The sequence below is a fragment of the Rhinatrema bivittatum genome, chromosome 7 (assembly GCF_901001135.1).
Source record: "Rhinatrema bivittatum chromosome 7, aRhiBiv1.1, whole genome shotgun sequence".
NCBI classification, from domain to species: Eukaryota; Metazoa; Chordata; class Amphibia; order Gymnophiona; family Rhinatrematidae; genus Rhinatrema; species Rhinatrema bivittatum.
Window position 1 is genome coordinate 222,167,692 of NC_042621.1, and position 14,061 is coordinate 222,181,752.

General features: G+C 44.5%; 1 protein-coding gene across 1 annotated transcript in view; it reads right to left on the reverse strand.

Annotated features, from left to right (window-relative positions):
• Positions 1 to 14,061, reverse strand: part of PLCE1 (phospholipase C epsilon 1) — a 401,333-nt gene that overhangs the window by 200,747 nt on the left and 186,525 nt on the right. The gene's annotated exons all lie outside the window — the stretch shown is intronic.

Here is a 14,061-nt window from a genome sequence, read left to right on the forward strand (position 1 = left end):
CATACCAACCATCAAATGAACTCTCAGCTATAATCTCCAACCAAACATGTTTACCCTCCTCATCCAACCTAAGAATACTTATTGGACTTGATATGTTTATTTCTGTATATGCTCAAATTGCTATAATGTTTCAACACTGCTAAGAAAAATGTTCACTTTGTAAACCGTTATGATGGCGCTACCGAATAACGGTATATAAAACTCATCAACTAAATAAATAAATAAATAAATTACCATAAACTTTGGGTATGTGATAATACAGATATTACCATGTGCCCCGAGTATAATACCCAACCCTAAAGAGCATTTTGAGGGTGGGGTAATACTCTCTGAGGCCACATTTCTTTGGCAGGAAAATCCCCTTTAGTCCTAAAATAATCAAATGAGGCCAAAAGATTTAGAATGACCTGCAGCAAATGGAAATGTACTGCAAGGTCATGTGACCTCTTTTGTTCGTTTACAGAACTCCATTGCTGGAACCATTTTCATAAGGAAGAAGCCTGGAAAACTGTACTCGACAGGGCGCACAATTTTACAAACGCGCCTTACACTGAATGCAAATTTCCAAAATGCAGGTGTGACATGGGGAGGATGTGTTTGTGTATGTGAGCAAAAGAGAGAAATGGGGGACGAATTCCACTATGGAAATGACCTCTATTAAAGTAGCAGTACGGCTGAGGGGTTCGGTCTGACAGAAGACCCCAACCCCCACCCCTCCTACACATATCTTTTGCTTTTGGAGAGCAAGAGGACTTTATTACCCACAAAATCATCCTGGAGAAGGAAAGAAAACTGGGAAAAAGACCCCATACATCTCCCTTCATCCCAGAAATATCTTGCACCGTTATCCAAATCACCACAAAACTAATCTGATATCTCAGTTATCGAACCGACATCTCAAAAGACTATTTTGATATACACTAAAACTTCTTCTAGTCCATTTAACCACTATTTCCCTACTGATACCTCTACCACATTATGCTTCTCTAATGTTATCCTGTTACAACTTTTTTACCCCCACTTACTGTACCTTACTTTGCTAGCAGCTTGATGCAGTCTCTTATTTTTCTATAACAGAAATGCTTATAAATGCGATTATAAATCTGAACTTCTTGTAATTCACTCTGAGCTCTTTTGTCGGAAAAGCGTATAATAAATAAAGTTGTTGATGATTTTCCATTGTAGCTGCACAGTGAAAATAGAATACATATTCAGAACATGTTCTTTCTGTGGCTGATGTCATAAGAAAATTGGCTGACATCACTAGACAATGATTATCTGACACCATCAGTAACATCCTAAGCTTCCAAAACTCTTTTCTCTGTGCTTGGTAACCAAGTACAGAAAAGTGGTATAAATAACAACAAAGAGGTTAATATTCAAAGAGTTTGGATAACTTTTGGAATTATTCAGACAAAACCCAAGATTTTAATATTTCTACCCACTCCCTAGCTAAATTTTGTCTGGGCAACTTATCACCCACCATAATGTACCAAGAGATGGTGCTGGAGGCGCTCCCAGGGCATGTTTTTGCTACCCAGACAAAGTTAGTTGGGTAAGTTTGGTTGAAAAAATGTAGGCTGTCCTAAATTTACCCAGATACCTTTGTCTGGGTATATTCAGGGGAACACTTATTCGGTATGTTCTGCTGAATATCCATAATATATTGGGCTTGGTAGTGTGTCCGTCAGTGCTCGCACATGTTCCCCAGCCCACCGATAGATGGCACTATAATATATCGGGCTTGGTAGTGTGTCCGTCAGCGCTTGCGCATGTTCCCCAGCCCGCCAATAGATGGCGCATGCGGCTCAAACACGCCGTACAGTGGCCATGTCACAACACCAGCTACAAGAGGTACTCTTGGGGGAATTCTTGGGGGAATTCAGCGCTATTGCGGAATGCAGATTTGGCGCAGAATTCCTCCTTCCCGCAGATTTCCTCCCTCACCTTGCCGATTTCTTCCATCGCCGGAAGACTATTCAAAACCGGAAGGACAGCGGCCAACGCGGGACAAGCAGAAAATAGCAGAGGAGACCCTGGCATGCCGCGAACGGAGCGCGTCCCACGGCACACGCTCTGTTCGTGGCGAAGATGAAGGCCCGGCACACCGTTCGCAGCGAAAAGGGAAGGTCCTCGTGTGCCGCAATCGAAGTGCCCGGTTCTTCATCTTCGCCGCAAATGGAGCGTGTGCCGCGGGACACGCTCCGTTCGCGGCATGCCGGGGTCTCCGCTGCTATTTTCTGCTCAAGGCAAAAATGGAAGGCCCCCGTGTGCTGCAAACGGCGCACTGGGCCTTCATCTTCGCCGCAAACGGCGCGGGTCCCGCGGCATGCCGGTGAGAGAGAATGTGTGTCGGGGAGGGGAGGGTGAGAGAGCAGGAGGGTGTGAGAGAGAGCATGGGGGGGGGGAATGCTGGTGAGAGAGAATGTGTGTGTGAGAGGGGGGGTGACAGAGAGCATGGTTGGTAAGAGAGGGGTGGGAAGGGTGTGAGAGAGAGCTGGGAGGTAAGAGAGGGTGGGTGGGGGGATGCTTGAGTGTGGGTTTCAGAGAGAGGGAGCCTATATGAGGGGAGGGGGATGCCGGTGAGAGAGAATGTGTGTGTGAGAGAGAGGAGAGGGGGTGTGGGGGAGTGCGAGAGACAGCTTTGTAAATAAACTTTGCCAGCCCTGGCTTTAGCAAATGTGCCTCCACGTCCCTTGCCCTGGGTGAAAACAAGTTAGTTTTTCCTTTTCAGCTAACGCTTCCATACAGGAGAATATGTGCCAATAAAAAGGCTCGCCGCCCGGGCGTAGTATGGCTATAATGTTATGCAGGCAAATTTACCCAGACAGCTTTCCCGCTCACTGGACTACTCAATATGGGCTTCACAAGCAGTAAATTATAGAGCAGCCACACACAGGCTACCCAAGGGTCTCATTTTTACTAAATGACTTATCAGCCAAAGGCAGTGAAAGAGGGGTCTGAATCCTCCCTATCCACAAACTGGGATCTAAAGTTCAGACACTCTCCCCTTTCCTGCTCTGAGCTGGAATGATATGAGCACACAAAAAGAGACTAATCTATTATTATTATTAATGTTATGAAGTTTAAACCAAATAGTCCCCAAGTAATCAACAATATTGGCATAAAATCCACCTATACATAGTTAATCAAATACAACCAACATCCCACCTCACTATCCACTACAAAACACAATACTACAACCAGCCCAGTCCCCCTATCACCTCCCCAATGTGGGGTACAAATCACAATAATGAACCCTAGTCCCTCATCCACCCAACCATAATCCCAATTAAAAACCTAACCTGTCTCCAGAACAAGCAAAACTGTGATGCTTGAGTAACGAATTGTTCTAGTACTCCCCCTTATTAGAATGCAAAGTGAGGGCACATAGGAGAGAGATATCCACATTCCATCTCCTCCATGAGAGTCTGAATAATATTTAGGGCTGGATTCACTAAGGCCTGTTCCCTATTCTACGTCTAAGGGAAAAGACTTTGCTGAATGAGGCTTTTACTGGTTACAGGTAGCATGGTAACCTTCCATAACCATTTACCTCTCTGGGAGATCTGATTCCACCTCATCGCACTTGGAGATCTACTTTCCTACACTCACATAACTCTTCAGTTTTCTTTCCCATAATAAGTAGAGAAATAGTTAGGTTTCACATGGAAACCTAACTTAAATCAACTGTTTCATCTTAGTGTGCAATTCCCTGGGGTTTCATTTTTATTCTTATATAAATATCATTATCAACATGAAGTTAAAAAAAAATGCTCTGTTTACATACACTGGGTTCCATTCTTCTTTTTCCGGTTGCAGGACCAAAGAGTCTAGGAGCATAAATATGGCACAAGCACTTACTTTACATTTTATTTCACCTTCCTCCAAAATTGGTGACACAAAGAAAGGGGCCTGCTTTTAATGAAGCTGTTATATTATTAAAGCTAGAAACCAAATGAGTGAGTGCAAAACTTGGAAATTTAAATTACAAGCTCTGAAAAGACATACAGGATTTACAATCATTATGCCTTCTTTCTTCTCCATGCATCGCACAGTTAGCCTGAACGTCTCTTCCTTGATTGGGAAACAATACATGGCAACAGGAACATCAGAACACTGCGACTTTATACGTTTGTCTGTATTCTCTGGAGAGTCTCATTTTAGTAAGCCAAGAGGCAGCTCTTGCACACTGAAGTTATCATACATTACACGTCTAAGGGCCTCAAAGGTGACTTCTTCAGTAGTGATAAACCTGCCAGACTGTATATTAGTGCTGGAAGAACCAGCTAGGACTTGGGGCAGATGCTGAATTCCTCTTCAGGTTAGGCTGACACAATGTGTGGGTTTTTCTTTACTTCGTTGTATCTCCAGTCACTGAGCAGGTGCTGCTTGGAAAGTACCCACCTTCTGGTAAGAGGCTTGGTGAAGTGGCCAAGACTCCAAAGCACATTTTCGCATTTCCCAGGTAATCATACCTGGGAACTCTCTGGGTCTGACCTAGAGACTCTGGAATTCTAAATTAATTCCTGGTTCTCTGGACAAACACTAGAAAACTCCAGGCTACAGCTGAAGAGGCCTGTCTGGGCTCTGGAAGAAGCTCTGCCATGGGTGGGCCTAGATGGGCCATAATCCACCCATTTTGGACTCAGGCCCACCCAACCAGGGCTGTGTGACCCAGAAGAGGGCCGGAGCCTGGAGCAAAATGCCATTGCAGGATCCCATCCCCGTGATGGCAAAGAGGAGAGCTGGAGCTGCAAGGCCATCGCAGGATCTCATCCCCACAACGGCCAAGAGGAGGGTCAGAGTTGCAAGGCCATCGTGGGATCCCATCCCCGCAATGGCCAAGAGGAGGGCTGGACCAGCAAGGCTATCATGGGATCCCATTCCTGCGGCGGCAGAAGTAGGAGTTTGGCTGTGCCTAATGAAAAGGCCCCATGTGTGTGTGGGTGAGAATGGGAGCCTAGGGGTGTGTATGTGAGTGAGAATGCAAGCCTGAGTGTGCATCTGTCTGTGGGTGAGAATGGCCAAATACCTCAAAAGTTGTAACTTGAAAAACCTACAGCAAGAATGTAGATAAATAAACACTGTGATGTCTAGATGTTCTCAAACTTTACATAATGAAAAAATTAAACTCCTCCATCGCATCTCATCTGTAAAGACAGAAGATGAAAATCAAAAAATACCCAAAAATTCATCAAAATCTCCAAACACATCATCTCTACAAACATTTAAATGTTATTTACAACACGTCTCCAAAGAGATCAAAAACGAAGCCGTTATCGCACACCATATCCAGACCAATATCCATAACAACTTTGTCTCATATGTTTTTGACGTATGTATTTTAAATGTTTGTTGGCCAAATCAGCAGCAATAATGTCTAAATCACATAAATGTGGACCATTCTATTTCATTATTAAGTCTAAATGGTGTTAATATGTGCCAATAATAAATAAAACGCTGCTCACATTGTTGTAATTTACAAGAAACATCACCACCAAACTTGCCATTTAATTGTTTAATGATGAAGAATTCCACGTCCTCAACCTTATCAGCCGCTGAAAGCCAATGGGAGAGTTCTCTTTAGCTGTAGGTTTTTCATGTTCTTGAGGTATTCGGCTAAGTATATACTTTTTGGAGATAGTTGCTGTGATTACCCCCTTAGGAAGCCTGTCGGGCGAAATGAGAGGCCCTTCTTGGGGATTTATCTAGTTACTACAGAAAAACTCGTTAGCCATATGGATAAGATTGGAAATCGGGAATTCATTTAGTGACAACGGAAAAATTCATTGACCATGTGGATAAAATTGGAAATTATCAAAACATCCAGGGAGCAGTCTAATTATAATTAATAATTTTTGATAATATATTTGAATTATTTGAATTTTTGGAACATCGAGCCATATGTACCTATGTGTAAGATTTGAACATTTTTTGAGTTCTCGTTGATATATATTTTTTAAATTTTAGTGAGAATGTTGATAGGTATGAGTGTGGTATGTTGTGGATGACTGAGGATGGATTTTAGTTGGTTACTATATATATAAAAAATGGTTGACGAGATTTGCATCAGGTTATCGCAAAATGATTTCATATGGTATTGTATACATTTAAATTTTTCTAATTATAGAGAACTGTACATATAAATGTTAAATAGTACTGTATACAAAGTTCAGAATTTTTAAATATTGTGCATCTCTGTGGTGATTTAGGTTTTTGTAATAAAATTATGTTTATATTTTTTTTGCTGTAAATTGTTATAGATACCTCTCATTGTGTTATATGGAAAAGTCCATAAGCAATTATTGGCCAGATAGATTTGAGAAAGTCATCACTATCCCTGGAAGTGAGTAACAAGAAATAGATTTACTGTTTTGCTCTGCAAATACCCACACACTGGCCACTGTCGGAGACAGGATGCTGAGCTCGATGGACCGTGGGTCTGACCCAACATGGTATTTCTTATGATCTTATATTTGCTATCTTTTTAACTGTTCACAAGTTCTGTGCTGTAGCCTGCTATAAGAAAGTTACACATCAGGTACTTCTTCTGAAGTCTGGAAAGAATATAGTGAAGTAAAACATGAAGCATTTCAAAAAAAATTTTTTTCCATTTAAACTCAGTTCTGCAAGAAGCATTGCATTACTTACAAACACACTACGCCTGCCAGGGCTGTCACTTGATCAAGAAAAAAAGACATACTAGGTTAAAGAAAAATAATCCACTGAATGGCTTTCCCTCTCTGCTCTAGCACGGACAGCTGAGTTATGTTAGCTTCCTAAAGGCCTGATTCACTAAGGCTTTTAGCATTCTGTGTCTATGGGAAAACAGCTTAGTGAATCAGGCCCTACATTTGGTTTTTTTTATTCACAATTTATCACTAATTTTTGCAAGCATTAATAAAAATGCAATACTTAGGAATGTAGATATCCAGCCAGGACTTCTTTGAAAGCAGACAATTAGAGACCACACAAGATACACAAGATACATGACAGCCTCCTTGTTTTAAGTTTCAGAAAACCAATGTTTGAGAATCAGATTAAAATTAAAGGATCTTAAGAACTGGAAACCAGATCAAATGCCTGATTGGTCCAGAGCTTGCTGACTGCCTTCAGTAATGGCCCTTAAAAATTAGTTGCTGCTGTAAACAAGATGATCTGGAAAGAAATATGAGTGAGATAATCAAATTTGCAGATGATACAAAATTGTTCAGAGTAGTTAAATCACAAGCAGATTGTGATAAATTGCAGGAAGACCTTGTAAGACTGGAAAATTGGGCATCAAAATGGCAGATGAAATTTAATGTGGATAAGTGCAAGGTGATGCATATAGGGAAAAATAACCCATGCTATAGTTACACCTCCGATTCTTCCAAAGAATTTATCACAAGCAGATTGTGATAAATAAAAGACCTTGTGAGACTGGAAAATTGGGCATCCAAATGGCAGATGAAATTTAATGTGGATAAGTGCAAGGTGATGCATTTAGGGAAAAATAACCCATGCTATAATTACACAATGTTGGGTTCCATATTAGGTACTACAACCCAAGAAAGAGATCTAGGCGTCATAGTGGATAACACATTGAAATTGTCGGTTCAGTGTGCTGCGGCAGTCAAAAAAGCAAACAGAATGTTGGGAATTATTAGAAAGGGAATGGTGAATAAAACGGAAAATGTCATAATGCCTCTGTATCGCTGCATGGTGAGACCGTACCTTGAATACTGTGTACAATTCTGGTCGCCGCATCTCAAAAAAGATATAATTGCGATGGAGAAGGTACAGAGAAGGGCTACCAAAATAATAAGGGGAATGGAACATATGAGGAAAGACTAAAGAGGTTAGGACTTTTCAGCTTGGAGAAGAGACGGCTGAGGGGGGATATGATAGAGGTGTTTAAAATCATGAGAGGTCTAGAACGGGTAGATGTGAATCAGTTATTTACTCTTTCAGATAATAGAAAGACTAGGGGGCACTCCATGAAGTTAGCATGGGGCACATTTAAAACTAATCGGAGAAAGTTCTTTTTTATTCAACGCACAATTAAACTCTGGAATTTGTTGCCAGAGGATGTGGTTAGTGCAGTTAGTATAGCTGGGTTTAAAAAAGGTTTGTATAAGTTCTTGGAGGAGAAGTCCATTACCTGCTATTAATTAAGTTGACTTAGAAAATATCCACTGCTATTACTAGCAACGGTAACATGGAACAGATTTAGTTTTGGGGTATTTGCCAGGTTCTTATGGCCTGGATTGGCCACTGTTAGAAACAGGATGCTGGGCTTGATGGACCCTTGGTCTGACCCAGTATGGCAATTTCTTATGTTCTTATGTTCTCTCTCAACTGATTAAACCCCCGTTTGAGCCATTGGGATCTTGTGACCTGAAGTACCTTTATTGGAAAGTGCTTTTCTTAGTAGCGATCACATTGGCTCACAGGGTAGGTGAACTGCAGGCACTGGTGTCATATCTGCCCTACATGAAGTTCTGTCATGACAGGGTGATCCTATGTACACACCCCAAGTTCCTACCCAAAGTGGTTTCAGAGTTCCACTTCAACCAGTCAGTCGTACTGCCGTCGTTTTCCCCAAGGCCTCACCACTGTGAATGTGCTCTCCACACCTTGGACTGTAAGAGGGTGCTCGCCTTCTACCTGGAACGGACAGCGCCACATTGCACCTCCACTCAACTGTTCGTCTTGTTTGACAAGAGCAGATTGGGTGTCGCTGTCTCCAAACAGACACTGTCCACTGGCTAGCCGACTGCATTACCTTCCACTACACGCAGGCGGGCTTGCAAATTGACAGCCACATCAGGGCTCACTCTGGCCAGGCCATGTCAGTTTCTATTATCTGAGAGAGTAAATAACCAATTCACATCTACCCATTCTAGACCTCTCATGATTTTAAACACCTCTATCATATCCCCCCCTCAGCCATCTCTTCTCCAAGCTGAACAACCCTAACCTCTTTAGTCTTTCCTCATGGAGGAGCTGTTCCATCCCCTTTATCATTTTGGTCGCCCCTCTCTGTACCTTCTCCATCACAACTATCTCTTTTTTGAGATGCAGCGACCATGTTAAGATCCCAGGAAACTGCCAGGGGATGAGTGGGAGGTTTCGGTTGCAGTAGACCCTTCATGAACTTGCCCACGAGCAGATGGCAAGACACTGTAGAACCATCTGCACCCCGATGGTATGCCCCTATGGCGCTGAGCTGCACCCTCACTGACGCGGTCTGCAGACTGGAGTCATAGAGAGACAACAAGTAGTCCAGAAGAGCAGAGGGGGAGCAAGTGAAGGTATCTAAGCCGTGATCCTTGCACCAGGAGGAGAACCATTTCCACTTCATATTATAGGATTTTCTGGTGGAAGGTTTCCTGGACACCAGAAGAGCACAGGATACCCCCTCCGATAGGCCGAGGGCCTCTACCATCACCTAGTCAACATCCAAGCTGTGAGGGCCAGGGTCCGCAGGTTGGGGTGATGGAGCTTGACATGGTCCTGGTGATGAGGTCCTGTGCCCTTCCCAGAGGGATTGGGGGATGCACCGCCAGCTCCCAAAGGGTTGGAAACCAAATCTGACGGGGCCAGAAGGGAGCAATCAGGATCATGGCACCTTGATCCTGCTGCAACTTCTGAATTGTATTGGAGATGAGGGGAAGGGACGGGAAAGTGTACAGTAAGCCCAACTTCCAGTGGATCGAGAATGCATCTGCTATCGACCCTTTGCCCCTCCTGCCAAGGGAGCAAAAATGACAGTCTTTCCTGTTTTTTGTGGAGGCGAACAGGTCTATGTCCGGGGCTCCCCAACAGCTGAAGAGGCGGTTTACTACCTCCTGATTGAGGGACCACTCATGCGGCTCAGGGCATCGGCTAGAAAGTTATTCACTCCCGGAAGGTACACTGCCCGGAGAGTTATGCCATTGTCGATGGCCCATGTCCTACCCTGGACTGCCTCCTGGCAGAGAGGAAATGACCCAGTCCATCCCTGCTTGTTCAGGTACCACATGGCCACCTGACTGTCGGTCTGCACAAGGACTACCTTGCTCATGAGACGTTTTCTGAATACTCATAGAGCATAACAGACCACCCTCAGTTCCAGAAGGCTGATCTGAAGTTGTGCATCCTGAAGTGACCAGAAAACTTGTGTGTGAAATCCCAGAACATGCGCTCCCCACTCTGTCTCAGAAGCGTCGGTGGTGAGTGTGGCTTGGGGTGGAGCTGCCGAAAACAGAAAGCCCCACACCACATTTTCAGGGATTGTCCGCCATAGAAGAGGTTGCCGTAATTTGTCAGTGACCTGGATGTGGGAGTGCAGGTCATGGGGTGCCTGACACCGCTGGCACATGTGTAGCCAAGCAAATGGGGTGACATGCACGATCGCCACCATTAGGCTCAGCAGCTGGAGCAAATGGCGAGCAGAGACCTGATTGCAGCCAGAAACATAACGTGCAAGAGACGCTAAGGTCTCCGCCCTGTCCTGAGGTAGGTAGGCCTTGCTCTGGATGGTTTACAGGTGTGCCCCAATGAATTCCAGTTGCATGGCCAGCTGAAGGTGGGACTTAGTTTATCAGAAATCCCAGTGTCTTCAGGGTGTCAGTGTGTCGATCGTGAGGCGCATGGCAGTCCAAGCCCCTTGGTGAGAGCTGCCCTTGATGAGCCAGTTGTCAAGGTAGGGAAAAACATGAATCCCTGCCTTCGAAGATGGGCACTGACAACTGCCAGACATTTGGTAAGAACTCGGGGCGCAGATGCCAGGCCGAAGGGAAGGACTCTGTATTGATCATGTTGTCTGCAGACCAGAAATCTGAGGTACTGCCGATCAATGTGGAAGATGGGATATGGGCATACACATCTTGCAGATCGAGGAAGCAGAGCCAGTCTCCCCCTTTGAGAAGGGGAATTAGGGTGCCCAGCAAGACCATTTTGAATTTCTCCTTCACCAAGAAGCAGGTAGAGCTCTCAGGTCCAGTATGGGCTGGAGGCTGCCCGTTTTCTTGGGTACGGATATTGCCGTACAGGTTTTCTGGTGAGCTGGGTGTTGGAAGTACTAACCGACAATTGCTGAAGGGTCTCTTGATAGTCCTTTAATCCGGCTGCCAAACAGGTTCTTCCCTGTACAGAACAGGTCGGCTAGATGGTCCTGGACCTCTGGATGTAGGTCAGAGGCCTGTAACCAAGCTGTTCACTAGGCCCCAATGCCTGCTGCAGCAGATTGCATGGCTTTTTTAAACACATCATAAGCTGTACAGACCTCATGTTCATCACACTCCAGGCCCTGCTGGACGACAGCCTGAAAATCCTCAAGGAACTGTTGAGGCAGGCACTCACTGAATTCCAGGACCTGCTTCCACAAATTCCGAGAATACTGCCCCATGTAAAGCTGATAGCAAGCTATGCGGGCAATCAGCATGGCGCCCTGAAACACTCAGCAGCCCAAGGCATCTAGAGCTTTGTGGTTGCGCCCCGAAGGGGCAGAGGCTTGGGTGCGCACTCTCTTAGCCTTTTTCAGGGCTGACTCTACCACCACAGATTGGTGGGGGAGTTGACGGTGGCTGAACCTGGTAGAAGATTGAACCAGGTCTTTCCTTCGGTCTTCCTATTGACCGGTGGCACAGAGATGGAATGCTTCCAGAAGCGGGTTACAAAGTCCCTGAAAACATCATGGACAGGTACCGCCACCATCTCCTTTGCAGCATCCATGAACTGCCATGGCTTTGACAAAAACTTTGAAGGAGAAATCCTCAGGGGGAATCGTCGCCATTCCTCCAGGGGGGGAGGGTTCAGAAGGCAAATCCTCCGATTCTTCCAAAGAAGATACGGAGGCTTCCCCTTCCCAGGGGTCATAGGGGGCTTCCCCCTCACTGCGACCCTCGAGGGATGCGGGAGGATGAAGGCTCACCTGGATGCATGGCCTGGTCCTCAGTGGCATCGAGGGAGGCACCACAGGCATCGGAGGGCCTCGAATTCTTGAGGGATCCGATGGTGCCATCGGTATCGGGGGCATTGAGAGAATTGGTGGAATCGACCCTAAGCATCCTGGGAGAGGTGGACAGTGAAGAGACACTGCGCGCTTCCGGCCCATCATCAAGCCCGATAGCCTGTCCTCCTCTGAGGAGTCGCTCACCAGAATGGGGGCTGGTGGCAAAGGCAACAGTGTACCCAGAGGCCTCAGAGGGGCTTAGAACATAAGAAAATGCCATACTGGGTCAGACCAAGGGTCCATCAAGCCCAGCATCCTGTTTCCAACAGTGGCCAATCCAGGCCATAAGAACCTGGCAAGTACCCAAAAACTAAGTCTGTTCCATGTAACCATTGCTAATGGCAGTGGCTATTCTCTAAGTGAACTTAATAGCAGGTAATGGACTTCTCCTCCAAGAACTTATCCAATCCTTTTTTAAACACAGCTATACTAACTGCACTAACCACATTCTCTGGCAACAAATTCCAGAGTTTAATTGTGCGTTGAGTAAAAAAGAACTTTCTCCGATTAGTTTTAAATGTGCCCCATGCTAACTTCATGGAGTGCCCCCTAGTCTTTCTACTATCCGAAAGAGTAAATAACCGATTCACATCTACCCGTTCTAGACCTCTCATGATTTTAAACACCTCTATCATATCCCACCTCAGTCGTCTCTTCTCCAAGCTGAAAAGTCCTAACCTCTTTAGTCTTTCCTCATAGGGGAGTTGTTCCATTCCCCTTATCATTTTGGTAGCCCTTCTCTGTACCTTCTCCATCGCAATTATATCTTTTTTGAGATGCGGCGACCAGAATTGTACACAGTATTCAAGGTGCGGTCTCACCATGGAGCGATACAGACGCATTATGACATTTTCCGTTTTATTCACCATTCCTTTTCTAATAATTCCCAACATTCTGTTTGCTTTTTTGACTGCCGCAGCACACTGAACCGACGATTTCAATGTGTTATCCACTATGACACCTAGATCTCTTTCTTGGTTTGTAGCACCTAATATGGAACCCAACATTGTGTAATTATAGTATGGGTTATTTTTCCCTAAATGCATCACCTTGCACTTATCCACATTAAATTTCATCTGCCATTTGGATGCCCAATTTTCCAGTCTCACAAGGTCTTTTATTTATCACAATCTGCTTGTGATTTAACTACTCTGAACAATTTTGTGTCATCTGCAAATTTGATTATCTCACTCGTCGTATTTCTTTCCAGATCATTTATAAATATATTGAACAGTAAGGGTCCCAATACAGATCCCTGAGGCACTCCACTGTCCACTCCCTTCCACTGAGAAAATTGCCCATTTAATCCTACTCTCTGTTTCCTGTCTTTTAGCCAGTTTGCAATCCACGAAAGGACATCGCCACCTATCCCATGACTTTTTACTTTTCCTAGAAGCCTCTCATGAGGAACTTTGTCAAACGCCTTCTGAAAATCCAAGTATACTATATCTACCGGTTCACCTTTATCCACATGTTTATTAACTCCTTCAAAAACGTGAAGCAGATTTGTGAGGCAAGACTTGCCCTGGGTAAAGCCATGCTGACTTTGTTCCATTAAACCATGTCTTTCTATACGTTCTGTGATTTTGATGTTTAGAACACTTTCCACTATTTTTCCTGGCACTGAAGTCAGGCTAACCGGTCTGTAGTTTCCCGGATCGCTCCTGGAGCCCTTTTTAAATATTGGGGTTACATTTGCTATCCTCCAGTCTTCAGGTACAATGGATGATTTCAATGATAAGTTACAAATTTTTACTAATAGGTCTGAAATTTCATTTTTTAGTTCCTTCAGAACTCTGGGGTTTATACCATCCGGTCCAGGTGATTTACTACTCTTCAGTTTGTCAATCAGGCCTACCACATCTTCTAGGTTCACCGTGATTTGATTCAGACCATCTGAATCATTACCCATGAAAACCTTCTCCATTACAGGTACCTCCCCAACATCCTCTTCAGTAAACACCGAAGCAAAGAAATCATTTAATCTTTCCGCGATGGCATTATCTTCTCTAAGTGCCCCTTTAACCCCTTGATCATTAAACGGTCCAACTGACTCCCTCACAGGCTTTCTGCTTCGG